A 17,239-nucleotide genomic window follows, 5' to 3' on the forward strand; every position below is an offset into this window, starting at 1 on the left:
CCTTGCTTTCTTGTCTGTTGTAAAAGCAGTTCTAGAAATCAAGCAACAGTGCCATACATTGCATCTAATACTGATGGTTACCTCCATTGGGGGGTAAGCAGCCAGCCAAACAGAGAAAATTAAGCCTTCCAACAAGAAGAGGAATGAGCAGCATACTTGGTCAGTTACATAGTTGATTTTCTAGTTTTAATAAGAAAACATTAAGCATTTGGCATTGGTAAGAAACTGTGTGCATAAAGAGGCATATAGATGAACACACCAGAAAGAGAAGTGTTTGGCCATCATTTGGAACTAGCTTATTAAATGCACCTACTGGATTTTATTGCAGTTTCTCTTACATCTTCCAGCAGGACTGCTGCACAGCAGTCTCTACCTGGATTTCTAGAACCTAGAAAACACGGGTCCCTCCTTCGAGGTGTAATGTGCCAGACAAGAGTCTGATGACCAGTAGATCTGTGCCTTCTCAGAAGGCAGGCACTGGCAGAGGAAGGCAAGTTAATTGATTCACGTCCTGCCCCCATCAGTGCAAACCTCTGTGACAGAACTGGGTGGCAACATCTCTTGCAGAGTTAGAGTCACCTTTTCTCAGTATATACAGCACGAGCACTGCTTGTAGTTACCCAACTATAACTTGACTGAGGAGCTTCGGTTTTTCTCTAACTCACATTCTGCTACCATTTGCTATGATAGTTGTTCATAGGTCTTGACTGCTGTGCAGGAAGGACTACCTTCCCACAGGGCAAAAAAATCCAGGACGTGCCATAGGACTAGACTCACAAACAGCACTGAATGGAGCTAATAACTAGCATACCCAGAATGTGGTACAAAGAGAGATACAAAATGGTTTATGAGTAGTTGAGAGCTTTTGAATAAGTATGCAGACAAGGTGATCCTAGGATAGTAGGTGCATAAGGAAGATTGGCAGCTTGATACAAATGAATAGCTGTGCTTTGTGGAGTGGCAGGGAGGATGTCAAAGGCTCTGTAGTCCAGTGAGCTGCAGAACTTCGTGTATCCACAGGAATATCATTCTAAAAGCTTGTTCTGGAATACTTTCAAGTAAAACAAGACCTATGAACTGGCTATCATTTCTGCAGTAAGAAAGATGAGAATTTTGAGTTAACATGGGAAAAAAATAAGACAAGAAACTAAGAGATCGCTGTGACTAATCAGAGAAAGTATGTAACATATATGGTCTACATAAAATACATGGAAAAGCGTTAACACCTTAGTAAGGAATGATTCTTGCAAGTTAGTCACTTAATCTAAATGATAAGCATATTTTAAAAACTTCCCATGACTCATTCTTAAAGTGCATTCCAAAGTTTTTAGACATCTTACAAACCTCATTCAGAAGTTTAGACATTGAGTAGCAAAATGTGGAAGTTTCCAGAGCTCCAGAGTCTAAGTATCAGGTTTTTCCCTAACAAATAAAAGTATCTTGCAGGACTGGTCTCCAAGGTAAGCAAAGTCATGAGAGTTTGTCTTTTTAGTCAAGTTTTGAGTTTCAAGTTTGAATGAAGTCAAGGAGTTTATTATTCTTATTATTTTTTATAATTGTTGACTTTTTAAAAAAAATTAGCAGAATGGTAAAGACATGGTCAACTTTAAAGTGGTTTCCTCCCAAATCAAGATGATTCTAACACTTGAGAGAAAAAAATTTGTGTATAGGACACCAAAGACACTACAAGGAGCAAGTCTGAATGTGTTCCAAGAAATCCTTTAGCTTCAATACATGCAAACACCAGCACCAAGGGTTTAGGGATAAAAGGATAGATCTCTCTACTATAAAGGTAATTCCTTTTTATTTCTAGAAAAAAAGTCTTACAAAACCAGGAAAAGCAGTTTTCTTTTGAATCTTCCAACATGCAAATGGAAAATCAGAGCAGATGAACTTCTATCATCAAATCCTTCTCAGAGAAAGCATTTGGAGTACTATCAAGTTCTTACCTAGACCACAGGAGCAGGATAGAAAATGTATGTGTCTTTGTTTTATGCTCCTTTTCTTTGCTTAAAAGGGGTTTGATTAGTTATCATAAGGAGTAAGTGCTAGGTCTCATTTCCTGGGGAAAAGTATGCCCTTTGTCCCATGTGGGCAGAGACTAACAGCTGCAATTTACCTATTCATTTCTGCAAGTGACATCATTCTAAAAGGGTTGGTTCTCCCAATACAGAAAGCCACAAGTGACTGATAGTTTGGGGCAATAGTTTACTTATCTCATAGCCAGACACACCTCCGATCAAAGCTTTATTTTGTATGAAAAAGAAAATAAAGGATTCTGAAAATGAGTCATTTTCCCTCTAATTTCATTGTGTATGCATTGGCATTTTTAAAGCTTCTTTGCTGTGGTTTCATGATTACTATTTGCCTGCATCATCGTCTTGTATTTACTACCAAGTGAAAACAGTTTACTTCATAAACCACAAAAGCCCCTTGATATCCCTTTCAGTGTAGCATTAATAATGTAATCTGATGCCCTGAGCATTATCCTAGATAGTTTACCAACAACACATTAACCACTTAGTCTCAGTACTTTCTGCACAGTGTTGCTATCTTATATACCATCAGTTCCTGTCTCTGTCACATCTATTTTGACTGAGAAAGAGAAGTACCACCATCTTGCCACTAACTGGTGGTCATTAACTGTGGTGTCATCTTGGAGATATGTGGATACAATTTTTGAGACATCATAGACACTTTTTCCCACACAGCATCTGAAAATGCAATTTTGCACCCAGGTAAAGCTGTAATTCTTCAGTAGACTCACATTTGGAGTTCTTACTGCAACATCTTTTTTCCCAACCTTGCAAAATCTATTGTTCACAGAACCACAGAATGGTTTAGGTTGGAAGGGACCTCTGGAGCTTGTCTTGTCCACACCTCCCACCCTGCTCAAGCAGGGCCAAATGCCTCACTTGTATTCATCAAGAAGTGTACGAATAACAAAAAACAAAACCCCGCCCTTTGCAACAAGTCACCAGTTTTTGAACCAGTCTGACAAAGAAGGGAAATAGGCAGCTGGCAACATGCATTCTGGCTTTCCTCACTGCATACTACCAGAGGCAGTTTATTGTCTCCCTACCTACCATACTCCATCCTAAATCAACAAACCTCCAACTGCCTAGACCGTGACTCCAGCATCCTTCATATTCATTTTACTCAAACAGGTCCTTATGCTTTCTTCCAGCTTGCTCCTCATAGTTTTCATCCCACTAATGTAGTTACTTTGTTGTTATCCTCAAATTCATCCATCCATTCTTCTTTGCTGTAGCAAGTCCAGAAGATTTGGCAAAACCAGATCATCCAGACTATAGCTTTGGCTTAAACTTCAGGTTTGTATACCCCATGGTTCATCACTTTGCTTCAGCAGTTCATGTCTTGAATGTACCTTACTTGCACATGAGATCTCAGGAGGCAGCTAAGTTTATTTAATTTGATTATAAGCTGACCGTTAGCAGAGCTTGACCGGCCTGACCACTATGCAGGCAACTTGTGTTTGACAAAAATGTTTGTGAATATTTGCTTATGTTCAAAGGTGATTCAAACACTTGAAACTACAGCTCCTTGAAAATATATATTGGAGCAGGTTCAAAGCCTAATAGCTAAAAGCCTGTGCATAAAAGAAATCCCACCTACCGTAATTTAGAGTTTTCACAGTATGAACCATTTTTAAGATATTCATATCACTGTTTGGACTCAGAGAATAACTTCATGAATTTTCTGAAGAGCCTAATACTGGATGATACCAGAAGTTCTAATAAAACCTCCAGATAAATACCCACAATAGGAAACTAATATATAATTGTTCTTCTTAAAAACCTAAAAAATAAAACCAGAACAAAAGAATTTGGTTTTCTGAAGCTGACTTTGACATCCAAACAAACGAGCAGTCCAAATGACGTTGTCTGGTGGTTAGAAAACTCCAGAAGTCTTTCTTCTTTCTGGACACCCTGAGAGTCAATAAATAGCATGAACCTACTGCAGCTTCTCCCTCAGTAGGAACATTAATAGAATCTGTGCTGTGCATCTAGATATCCACTTTCAGTGGAATTTGTAAAAATGTAATTAATTTGAAACCCTTAAGCCTCTTCAGATTGGTTTGGAACTGATTCAGAGAGGCTTGGGTTTGGTGGTAGAGAAGGACAGCAGGTAGAAGGATTCTTTCTTTAGCTTGGTTGTTTACAGAAATTCAAATTAAAAAAAATCCAAAAGATAACTCAAAGGGATATGAGACAACTGAAATCAAGAAAAGTTATGCAAATATTGTTTATGTTTGTCCAAGACACAGAAGTATACCCCATAGCTGTCCTTCGTACAAAATGATGAGGAAAAAAAATATTTTGGCCAAAGTGGAAAGTGAGCAGCATGTTCAGATTTTAATGGTAGTTGAGAGATAGAGAAGTAATTTTGCAAAACACAGACAGCTAAAGTATGGGGTCTGAGGTTGGGAGATTTTATTGCTGTTGAGATTTACTTTAAATGTTGTGACATCCAACATATATACTTCTTCCAAAGAGACTGGGCATGTGACAACAGGTGTGCCGCGTACAGCTTCTTTCTGAGGACTACAAAGCTGCCCTGGTTTCAGCTGGGATAGAGTTCATTTTCTTCCTAGTAGCTGGTATAGTGCTGTGTTTTGGATTTAGGATGAGAATAACGTTGGTAACACACTGATGTTTTAGTTGTTGCTGAGCAGTGCTTACACTAAGTCAAGGACTTTTCAGCTTCTCATACTGCCCTGACAGTGAGGAGGCAGGAGGCACACAAGAAGCTGGGAGGGGACACAGTCAGGACAGCTGACCCAAACTGGATGAAGGGATATTCCATACTATATGACATCATGCTGGACAAAAAAATTGGGGGAGTTGGCCTGGGGCGGGGGCATGGCCACTGCTCAGGAACTGACTGGGCATCAGTCAGCAGGTGGTAAGCACATCACTTGTTTTGTATATTCTTTTATCATTATTATTATTTTCCCCTCATTTTCTGTCCTGTTAAATTGTCTTTATCTCAGCCCACGAGTTTTACCTTTTTTCCAATTCTCTCATCCCACTGCAGGGGAGCGAGCAAATGGCTGTGTGGTGTTTAGCTGCCTGCCAGGTTAAACCACCAAAAAGAAAAACCTCAAGATCCTGAAAAATTATAACTGTCAAACTAAGAACAACATTACTGAAGAATCATCAGAAAACAGAGCTATTACCCTGTCTACTCTAACTGCCACTGCTTTTAAAACCACCCAAAATTCAATCTCTACTGCAGTTTTAGAATCATAAAGTTTGATTCACCTTATCAACACAGTAATATGCTTCTGGTTCCAGGATTTTCTCCCTATAGAAAGCTGAATTACTATCACTTACTTAATCTGCCACACAGAGGATGTACGCATCACTGTATCGCTTTCTCATTGGTCAACTAGGGCAATATCTCCTTCTGAAATTGTTGCACCATTTGCGAGAGTAGAATTGAAAGACTGAAATACCTAAGTAACTTTCTACCTGGCTCCTTCTGTCTACTCTTGATTAGTCAAACAACCGATTTAAGTTTGTAGAAATTATATTTAGCTTTTCAGTCAATCCCCTTTCCATAAGGATCAAAAGTGCCCATTCATACAGTTAATCATGATACCTCCTACAGCATGGATAGAACTTACGAAAAAAATGCTGGTTTATGATCTTTAATGCAAAAGAGGGGGAGGCTTATTACCCATTTCTATTGTTTTTATTACCTCACCATTAACATTGGTGGTGCTATTAATATAGATGTTTTAATTTCCTCTCAAGCATTAAGCATTTTTTGATTAAATTTTATTAAGTTTCATCAGTGATTTCAATCAGTTCTGACTAATCTAAGACTACCATTCTGATGCAGTATCAAACTCTATATTGACTATATAAATATATATTTACACCAAATATAAGCACTCTGTATAAATCCTCAGGCATTTTTTTAATTAAACTTTGCTCTTTCAGAAACAACTTGTTATCCCTGCTCACATCAACCAGTCATGTAACCTAGTCCTAGAGAAAACAAATGCAACATATCATCATATGAATTTCTTCATGCTTTTTATATAAATACAAATTAATCTTCAAAAGGGATAATACTGTAGAGCCTGTTAAGGTAGAAAAAGACAAATTTTCTCTTTCCAGAAAACAATCTCCTTTTCTGCTGCTTGATACTTAGACACTAGCTGTTTGCTTCACCTTGTAAACTGACCTTTCTGAAGGTCTGCAAGATACTTCCTAATGAATAAAGCATTACTAGGCGAAGTCCACAGCTTAGGAACAGAGACACAATAATGTTTAAATAAAAAGCTGCTGAAAGACCACTAATTTTAAATATTTCAGCTTGCTATCAAATCAGAGATCTTCAGGCCTAATTTAAAGGCATGTTCATCACAATGTTATCTGAAGTTGTAGATGCTTAACACTCCCAAAAGCAATTTATAAGTTTGCATTTAAGTATAATAGGCTTAAAAGCTTATATAAGAACTAAAAATAGAACTCTTGTGCATTCTTTTTTAATTATTTAACCGCCCAGACAGGAGGAGGCAGGGTTGTTAAGGGAAAATAGCAGTCATTTAAAGTTGTAAATATAATGTCTTATTGAGGCTGGGCAGCAACTGAGTTTCTTAAATAGATTCCCATGATACAGTCTTATTCAAAGAACCAGGTATCAGAAATATCACAGAAATCATGGATGGGCACATGAATTTTTATTTATGCACAAGAAGATCACAGCTGCTGAGCATCAATACCACAGATGGGTATTTTAATGACATCACTCTTCTCACAAAGAATGGTCAAGACGTTCAGTGTTTATGTAACTGCACAGAAAGAAACAGATGATTGGTTTTGCATGTTGCCAGAGAATCAAAAACATCTACAGTGAATAGTTACAATCACATAAATAGCTGTCCCCTATATCATGTTCTCCTTTGTATAATGCCATTGAAGACAATACTGATCAGCACCAGCAAGAATCCGGGCTTAGAGGCAGAGTCAAATTCTACCACTTCACTTTTTAACACAAGTGAATAACGTATCGTGAAAACTGCATACAAAAGCTGTATCTCTTTAAAATCTAAGTGATTATGTTTGAAATGGCTGACTTAGGTTCAAGGCAAGCAGGCAGATAGACTACACATAACCATAGCAGCTAGATTCATTTTCATGCTTCCTGCCTTATCAAGACCACTCTCCGTTATCTTTGAAAGGTCATGGCAACTGGGGAAGGTTCCCGAGGACTGGCAGAAAGCAACCATCATTGCTAGCTTCTAGAATGGCAAGCAGCAGGATGTGAGGAGCTATAGGCTGCCCAGCCTCACCTCAGTGCCCAGAAAGCTGATGGAACAAGTAATCCTGGAAACAACTTCAAAATATGCTAAGGACAAGAAGGCAACTGAGACTAGTCAGCATAGATTTATGAAAGGTAAATCATGCTTGAGCAAACTGATAGTCTTCTACAATGCGATGAGTTAGCTTTGTGGATGAGGGGAGAGCAGTGGACGTTTCTTACCTTGACTTTAGAAAGACTTTTGACACTGTCTCCCATAACATCTTCATAGATAGATAAACTGATAAGTGGACAGTGACATGGACTGAAAACTGGCTGAACTGCCAGACTTACAGGGTTGTGACTGGCAACATGAGGTCCAGCAGGAGTCCAGTCACAAGTGGTGCACCCCAGGGATCAGTACTGGGGCCAGTACTGTTTAACCTCTTCATTAATGTCTTAGACAATGGGACAGAGTGCATTCTCAGCAAATTTGCAGATGATACAATACTGGGAGGAGTGTCTGATACATTAGAAGGTTGTGCTGCCATTCAGAGGGTCCTTGACAGGCTGGACAAATAGGCTAACAGGAATCTCATGAAGTTCCACAAAGTACAAAGTCCTGCACCTTTGGAGATATAACACCATGCACCAGTACAAGCTGGGGGCTGCCTGGATGGATACCAGCTTTGCAGAAAAGGACCTTTGAGTCCTGGTGGCCAACAAGCCTGCAAAGTGTCCTGTTGCAGCAAAGAAGCCCAATGGCATCCTGGGCTGCATTAGGAAGAGCATTACCAGAAGGTTTTGTGAGGTGATCCTCTCCCTCTACTTAGCCCTTGGTGAGACTGCATCTGGAGTGCTGGGTCCAGTTCTGGGCTCCCCAGTACAAGAGAGAGATGGGCATACTGGAGTAAGTCCAGCAAAGGGTCATGAAGATGGTTAAGGGACATGGAGGATCTGACATACTGCTTAGCCTGGAAAGCAGAAGGCTCAGGGGGGATCTTATGAATGTGTATAATATATATAGACTCTTCTCCGTGGGGCCCAGTAACAGGACAAGAGGCAATTGGCACAAATTGAAATCCAGGAAATTATACTTAAACATGAAAGAACATTTTTTACGGCAAGGGTGGTTGATGACTGGAACGGGTTACCTAGAGAGGTTATAGAGCCTCCATCCTTGGAGATAATCAAAACACAACTGGAGAAGGCCCCGAGCAACCTACTCTAATTGGAGCAGTTGTGTTGTACTAGATGTGTTTCTTCCATCCCCAAAAATTCTTATTTACAAGGATGAAATTGGAAGAAAAGTAATATTTGATTATCTCAAGGTACAGGTGCTTACCATTTCTGGTCATAGTAGAGAAGCACTAAAATTGTGTGCATACCTGTCAGCTCTGCATACTTTATGTACCTTACATGGTAAGGTCTGCTTTGGACATTTCTTTAGTAACAGAGCTGCAGAGATCATTACTTGGCTCAGAAAGTTAAACTCATGAGTAAAAAACAGCAGAACTCATAGAAAAGGAAAAATACGAAGACCAATGGCAAAATTTCTCTCCCAAATAGCATCCATCAGTGCATGGCCATGGCTCCCACTCAGCTCAGATAAAAGGTCACAGAGGGAAAGATGTCTCTAAATTCTACCAGAAAGGATAGGCCTCAACCAGAACACCTGATACCTAAAAATAAGGATCTAACTGTGCCCCCTTTTCTGGAAAACAATCTATTCCATGTCTGCAAAGGCACAAAAGTGAAGCTCTGGAGTAGTGCTTCATATCCTGGGCATGTCTCTAACCCTTTTATTCTTCTTCACATAGCAGTTGCCTTCCAGAAACCATTAAAACCTCATATGTCATTTCACCTTCTCTCCAATACATACCACTCAAAGGAAACAAATTCCTTATTATTTCTCTCCCAACATTACAGAAGCATGGAAAAAAAAAATAAAACAGATTCCCACTACCCATGTGCAATGGCAGTCTAGCTGTTTCCTTCACAAATTTCTCCATACCCTATCTGTGGCAGGGGACAGACGGGGTATTACATCCCCCCTCCTCAGAAGTCACAACATAATGTAAAACAAATGGAATGAAATAAAAAGACAGAACAACCTTCACCCTCAATATTATTTGTGGCTGCTTCTGGCACCATTCATTGACTGCAGCCAAATGAGTTCATCATGCATCATGTTATGCAGCCATTTGTATCTAAGGAAAAGAATTTACTGCCAGGACAGTTTCTCTGAAAGTCTCTGACACTTTTCTTGACTCCCAGTCATCACAGCCTGGATCTATTAATTTGCAAGAGATTCTTTAAAACTGAGCTCTTCTCCTGGTGCTTAAGAAGGCAGAGGCTGTGTAGGATAACAATAGGACTCTCATTTATGTGATTTAATTAAACTCAGTGAATGTTCCTTACTAGAAGATGTGTGGGCAGTGGTTTTTTCCTTACTTAAAATGTTATTAGATGGAATCCAGTAAGTGTTTCATTATTGTTAAGTGCAATCAGAGAAATTGTTTTCTACCAATTAAATGCTGCTAAATAAATAGTTAAAAGCAGTGGTGGCTATAATGTTTTGCAGCTGGTGGATATCTCCTCAAAAACTTTACAGAAGATCTGTGTTCCTGTCTGCACACATACAAAACAATGGAAATTTGAGGAAAACACCTTAAAAGCCAGAAGGGTATAGGTTATTCATTATCAAGATAGTACTAACGAGGCAGGAATACTAGCTGTTTACATAATGGAAAACGGGATAAATGGCCATTACTTTGCATCTTTCTCCTGCGTGTCCCCTTGTCCCCTTTCACCCTTTGCCTGAGTTGCTGCATGTAGCCCGTGAAAGCCCCACTGAGCTCTTCTGTGCCAATATACAAATGCATGAGGACTCTGTAATGCAAGAACATCTTTGCTCAACATCATTTTAAAATGGAAGACTGAAACACAGGACTATACAATAAATTATCACCACTTGAACAAAATCCAGGACAGCTAGGACTATGTAACCTTCTCCCATGTGTCACTTCTGACACTTATCCTTGTGCAGCTCTGCAGCTTTGGGAACAGCTGGGAAAATACCCACTGAGGGCTACTGCACAGGTACAGCATACTGCCTTTTCCTGTGTTTTCTGTGTGTCATGGTGCTAGGCTTTGTGTAGCACAAGAGGGAAATGACTCTCAATAACATTTTATCATGGTTTATAAACCCCTGATGTGAATGGTTCCCACTATTCCCAGGGCAAGGGCTGCCCCTGGTTAGAAGGACCTTAATTGCAGAGGTGAAAACTTAGGATGAGAAAACCTAGAGTATCACCACATTTTCTATAAAAAGGGAAAGTTACAACTTCTAAGTACACAGCAGAGGGAAGAGATAGAAAGAGATCTTCTTAAAGTACCCAATAGCTTGGTAAATATTTGTGATGGGTTGTACATGCTGTAGTGAAACCAGCACATTTAGGGCACTTCCATTCCTAATTAAGCATCAATGTGCTGATACAGGCATTTTGGAAAGAACTCAACTTGAAGTTGAGTCTTGTTGCTGTCTTAAGGGCCACAGAAAGCCTTTAAGACAGACAGCAGTCAGAGCATGAACAGGATGTGGACTTTGCTCTTGACACATGCCCGTCCCATTCCACCAGCAGAACATCTGTGAGGCATTTCAGACGTGAATATTACATTGTTCTACACCTACAAAGAGAGGTGAGGGAAACAAGAGAATAGACTTCTAGTTTCAGCTCTGCCTTTTTTCCCTTTCCAAAATCCCTTCTGTTTTATTACCCCTGTATGCTTTGGCTGGCAACCCCAAAGCACATTTGTTTCCCACTAATACTTGTGATTTTTTTTTTTTCTCCTTGTTTCCTTCACAGTTTGGTGTGGTTTCTTGCATAAGCATGGCATTCCAAATACTGAGTTATATTTAACACGCCTCTCATTTCATTGTTTGTATGTCGAATCGAACAATGCAAAACCACATTAAACACAGACATATTTGCTATTTAAAGGCATTTTCAGTCAAGACTCATAAGACGGAGTCACTTGACTGTCTCCTCAATAATATAAGAATGTGTAGCCCTTGCCAGGCAGAATGATACTTTGATAGTCCTGAACTTATCTGAGTTACTGAAAATAAGTGATCTCACCTTATCCAAAATGCTCTCAGATGATACCCTTTTCTTCATCTACAAATAAAGCTGGGCCCTTTCTGTCACCCTGTGCTTTCAGGAACTAAACTTAACTGTCTGGGAAGCAGCAGTTTTAAAGATTACTCTCAGTTGATGTAACCTCACGTTCCACATTCACTTACAAGTAAAGTTACTCCTCCATGGTTACCCTTCCAGGTACACACTGAGAACTCCCAGTTTCACCCATATTTCTCCCTGCATGTTTTTAGCAAACAAGTGGTAACCATTTGGCAGAAGTGACTCCACCAGAACTGAGGCATAGGGCAGCAGGAGAGGCAGATACATCTGAGATGTCTGTGCGCTCCCTCTCGACCCATTACACATTCTTGGCAGGTACAGGCAATATCAGATTCCCGGTGTGACAAGCCTGTTGCCATGATGTTCCGAGGAATATATTTGGCCATGATTTTCTTGGTCTGTTGAGAAAAGTCTTGGTTCCTTGAAACATGGAACAAGACATTGAAACAAAGAGCTTCCCCTGCAGTGGTTTTCCACAGAAATTTTAAGACTGAGATAAAGGTAAGAATCTGCTCAGAGCCTTCTGAAGCACGAGGAAAGGAAATACAGGGAAAACTGAAAGGGGAGCGACAGAGACAAATCCTCCTGCAGAGTTATCAGAAGACAGAAGTATGGGATACTCAGAAATTGTGGAGATGACATTGCAGCCCAGAGACAGGAAAGTCACCTGAGGGTCTTGGCCTGTGAAAGACTGGGCATCAGTGCTCTCACCTGCCAGTTTCAGCACACAAGCTGGCACTGATAATTTACTGATATGGGAGCTGTCACAGAGAAGTGATGTGCTCAGTATTGAGCAACTGAGCAACCAAAAAACAGAATTCATGATGTAACGTCTCTTTCTTTGATTCTCACTCTTGGTCTTTGTATTGACCCTGACTGAGAAACTGTTGCACGTTTAGGAGTTAGCAATCAACAGAACAGTTAACCTGAGTGGGTGTAGGACTGTGCTGTGCTGCACGTACAGCGTGGCTGTCGTGTCTGTGCTGTGCTGCAGAAATTCCTTGGCTCAGGATAAACTCACCCAGCTAATTGTAACAGAGGAACCTGCAGGTAGCTCCCACTCGATACCAGCAATTACACTACCTGGGTGGCCTTGCCTTCTCTGAAAGTGTGGCAAGAAGTTCTCATGATGATAACATCCTTTAGGAATAGAGTTGTTTTCTTGTAAGGAAATTACATATTAGCTCAAAGGACCAAAGGGGAGAGGTTCTCTCCACAGACAGGGTCAGATCTGCTCTGTGCAGCGCACCAGGGGAAAATCCATCTGGGCTCCATCTGATGCCGCACAAACACGGAGTGCCCAAAATCTGGACGGATGCAAGATTTACTTGCTATCTATATTCATTTTCTTATTCTGTCTCATTAAAGCCGTTATTAAGACATTGGGTTTTGGGCCTTTCTTATTGAGATTCAGAAAGAAACCTGCACTGTCTCTCTCCTCTCTCCCTCACCTCAACTCCCCTAATCTCCCCAACCCCATGCAGAACAGACTTGGAGGCCTTTAGGTCCAACCAACAGGTGAATACTGGAACTTCCAGCTACAAAGGGGTGATATTCACTACCCTAAAAACCTTTTCAGAAGTGGAATATACTCCTTAATCCTTAGTTTGCAATTCCCATAAGACCTCCATGCCAATTCCCCGTTTTTGACATAACAGCTAAGACTGGAAAAAACGTGGAGCCAGAGTAGAGCGCAAATGCATGGGGTTAGATGAGAACCAATGTGAAGGCAGCACCAGGGACAACAGAAAAATGAGCCATCAGCAGAAGAGAGATGCACGCATAGCCATCAAGAAAAGGTTTCATCACTTGAAGAGAAAAATCTGTTTTGGGAAGTGGGAAAGGTATTACAGTAGAAAGAGTGCTAATTATGCTGCAGTATTGAAGAATTCCTATCACTACACAGGACTTCCTTTCCAGACAGAGTTAGTTTTCAGGAGCCCAGAGGATGAATACAGGCCATAAAGTCAATCAATACAGTTTAAGAATTTAAGAATCTGACTGAACTCCCTAATATATGACAAGCTCTATTCATAACGCTGTTGAGCCCCTGTATATTTTTAGTTGGGCTTTATTTGAACAGTGGTACTAGAAAGATCAGTGTTTAAAGTGCAATGGATTATGTTATGAAGTTAAGAATAATATAAAAACTACATTAGAGTAAGTAAGTTGCTCATAGTGCATCAGCTTATTGTCAGTAGGACTATAGAACCGCTAAACTGGATCAGAACAATAGCCTGCTCCAGTACTGCCCTCCAGCTATGACCCGTACCAGACATTTGAGAGAAAGGAGTAATAAACTCCACAGGACACAATATTGGAAGACCATCCCCAAAAATAAGTTTCTTCCAGCTCTATACTATTATCTACAACCTGGCTTATACTCTTAACCCATTACTATTGTTATATATGCCATTAGTCTACAGAGGCTGGCCATGCAACACAAAGCACATCCGTAACAGCTGCCTCAGTGGTACGGTTCCTTGGGTTAAGAGCAGGACAACAGAGGGCTGACATCAACGAGTGCTGCTGTCAGCTTCAGCCCAGCTCTTCTGCAAGCCAGCGCCCTGCCCACAACTCATTCAGCACTTCCCATTTTACAGTGAGAATTGTTCACCAGAGGCCAAACCACACAGTCTAAAACACTACCATGCTAAGCGTTGTTTCTCAGTGTGACATCTGAACCTCTCTTCCAAGATATTTCTTCTTTCAGTGCCCCGTGACCAAGGATTTCTCCACAGGAGCCTTCTCCATGCAGTCAGAAAAATATAAAAATTCAACTTGAACTTTTTGTGGGCATAACTTTCTTCTCCTTTCATAATTCTGTTTTTTCTTGTAACAGAGTAAAAAGAAGTCCTGGCTTTAATCCTATTAGACCTAGGTTGCTGACCTACACATGCTTTTTCTAGTCACACTTCTAGCTCAGCTGAGCTCTTCCAGCAGGTGGGTCTGTTAAATTAGTTGCCTTCCTCCAAATGCAACTATGTTGGCTAACTGAGTTCACCAGCTGTCACTAATCATTCCTTTTCTGAGGTGGATTCACAGATTCCTGTTAAGCTGTTGCTCTCAATACAGTTTTGTAACAGCATTAGCCAATGTATAATAGCTACCAGTTTCCAGTTATATGCACAAAATGTCTGCATATTGCCAATGTTAATAAGTGGAACAGGTTCAGCAGCATAGAAAAAGGGAAAGGAAATGGGGTAGAAAATGACTGATTTTTTCTCTCTCATCATTTTAAACAGAGACATAGCCAAGGCAGAGTAATTATTCTCTGTTTATCTCACAATTCATGCTACAAAAATGTGTGCATTGATAAAATATCATTTATTCTAATCCTATTCAGAATCACACCACACTATGAACAACTAAGATTTGGATAAAACGTGATCCAAATAGCCTACATTCAAAATACCAAATAGAACAGGAATAACATTGCAAAAGCAAAATTACTCCATTGTATGAACACAACCATTTACATGTTTTCAAGTGACTGGAGTAAGGACAGTATTCAGACTGGAAAGCAATGTAACTGTACTCTGTTTCTAGATCTGCTGCTGATTTCTAGCATGTCTTTGGGTAAGTCATTTAAAGAACAGAGCTTTTTAGCTGAAATAACCTCCCCTCTCCTCCTTCTTCCTACCCTGCCTCCCACTTATCTGGAGCTATGTTCATGTTTGGAGCACTTTGAATCTTCCACTGCCTGGCATCCCTAAAACTTAGAGATCTGAAAAGCTGATAACCCATTTTGATTAAAAAATAAGAATCAGAATTACACCTCATTTCCTTGATACAGATTTAAAACAGCTGTCAAGCTTCTCACTTTCAAGAAACCATGACATGCCATTATGTGCCCAATAGGGCAAAATGAACAGAGAGAATAACAGGGTTTGATAAGCTGTGTTGCAAGGAGAAATGCACACTAGTTAACATTGCAAACACAGTCTTAAGAAATAGTCTTTAAAAATAGTCTTCAGGTATTAAAATACTTTAAAGCTCTGGAGGTGTTAAGCTACGTGAAGCTCTGCTGTAATGCACACTGTCCAGTCTTATTTTCTTTGTATAAAAACACAGGGAAAGTTCCTTCATTTATACAGTCTTCCTCCAGCCAGCCCCTTTACTCTCCACGTGATGGAAAGAGGACAGAAAGGACTGACAACCTAGAACACATTTTATCAACAGGTAAATTTCTGTATCTACAGGCACTTCACTGCCACTGCCATCAGCTTCCCTTCAGCTCTGTATGCAGTACAGTTTTGAGTCCCATAGGTAATTCTTGCCTCTTTAGCTCAGATATATGTTCACTGGTTTATGTCAGACTATCAAGGTGGCAGTGAAAGTTCCCTCTCCCATTTCACGTACCATGTAAACACATATACACAACATTAATCATAAGATAAAGTAACTTTCCATGCCTAACATACTTATGGTTGAGTCTGCTAGGCTATTCTCCTGTTCACCTCTTCTGTTCTCCTCATCACTGACGTTCATCAGTCTTCCAGTCATGTTAATTTCAGATACTTAAAAAGCCGTGAACAATGCTGTGGTAGAAAGCTCACTTATTTTCCTCCGATGCAGTCACACAAGGAAATCAGCCAGGTTTTGAGGCAAAATAATAGCATGTTTTGGATGAGAGCGGCCATACTGTTCCATCTTTTGGACGAGGCTTGTATATTATTTATTAATTATAAAGTGCTAACTATTTTTAGAAAACACAGCTTGATGATAAAAGGAGTCTCTTGTATCCACCTATGGTATGAATTTTAAATCATACTTTGAAAGAATCAAGTTTGTGATATTATTGATATTCAAACAATGAAGTTTGAAGTATTTTTCTAGTTGGACTTTTAGACAATTTTTATATATTCTAAAATTTTCAACACTCAGATCTGCTTTCCTAGTGCATGCATAGATACAAAATACACTTGTTTCTATTGCTTCAGATTAATAGAATAGTTTATAGGAACAATGCAAAGCAAATGAGAACTTTTTTTTAAAACGGCCATTTTCTTTACGTATCTAAGAAATGCAATTGAGGAATATTGCTTATTCTCTAATAAAAACCGATTTTAGTATTAAAAAAGAAAAAAATTACCATAGAGTAAGTAATTTGTTCAAATAAAACCTAGATTATAAAGGCCTAACTAACCAGGAGAGTAATCATTTGCAATCTCTGCATTCTCTTCAAAGCTGCAATGCTTTGTATGACTGCTATACTTGAATACCTGTGGCTCTTGCTGTTTCAAACAACTATTAACACAAAAATGCATTTATCAGGTCAGTTTAGTCATTAAAAAAAATCCACTCTAACAAATTATATTTTTCATTACAAGCAAAAAATCAAGGTGTTATTCAAATCAAAACACTGTAAACTTCAGCTAATTCATGAGTCAAAGGAAATCTTATTATTTGCCCTGTTTGTCAATGTAAGTTCAGTAACAGAAGCCAAATTCAAATTTTTAAATTCCTATGTTTAAGACTTCTAGAGAGCATATTATCATTAAATATTGTGGAGAACTAAGAAGCTACTCAGAGTGCATGAGGACCAGCTACTCGCTGTTCATATGCAAAGGGTATTGTTTTGACAGTCATAAATAGCTTCTCACCCAAAAAACACCTGTCAAAACAAATACAAAAATTCAACAGGTGATTTTTTCAATATCGTTTGTCTTTCATCATGTTTTATTATTAAATGTGAAGTGTCATCAAGTGCCAGAGTTAGCTTTATTATACATGATAATCTTGTATTAAGCCACTTCTGG

The 17,239-nt window shown here is 39.5% G+C and overlaps 1 protein-coding gene across 2 annotated transcripts in view; it reads right to left on the reverse strand.

Annotated features, from left to right (window-relative positions):
* The window catches only part of PIEZO2 (piezo type mechanosensitive ion channel component 2), a 483,849-nt gene that overhangs the window by 440,120 nt on the left and 26,490 nt on the right, over positions 1-17,239 (reverse strand). The window lies entirely within an intron of this gene.

This window comes from Nipponia nippon, unplaced genomic scaffold (assembly GCF_047370975.1).
Source record: "Nipponia nippon isolate SJK-2023a ecotype South Korea unplaced genomic scaffold, ASM4737097v1 scaffold_1, whole genome shotgun sequence".
Lineage (NCBI taxonomy): Eukaryota > Metazoa > Chordata > Aves > Pelecaniformes > Threskiornithidae > Nipponia > Nipponia nippon.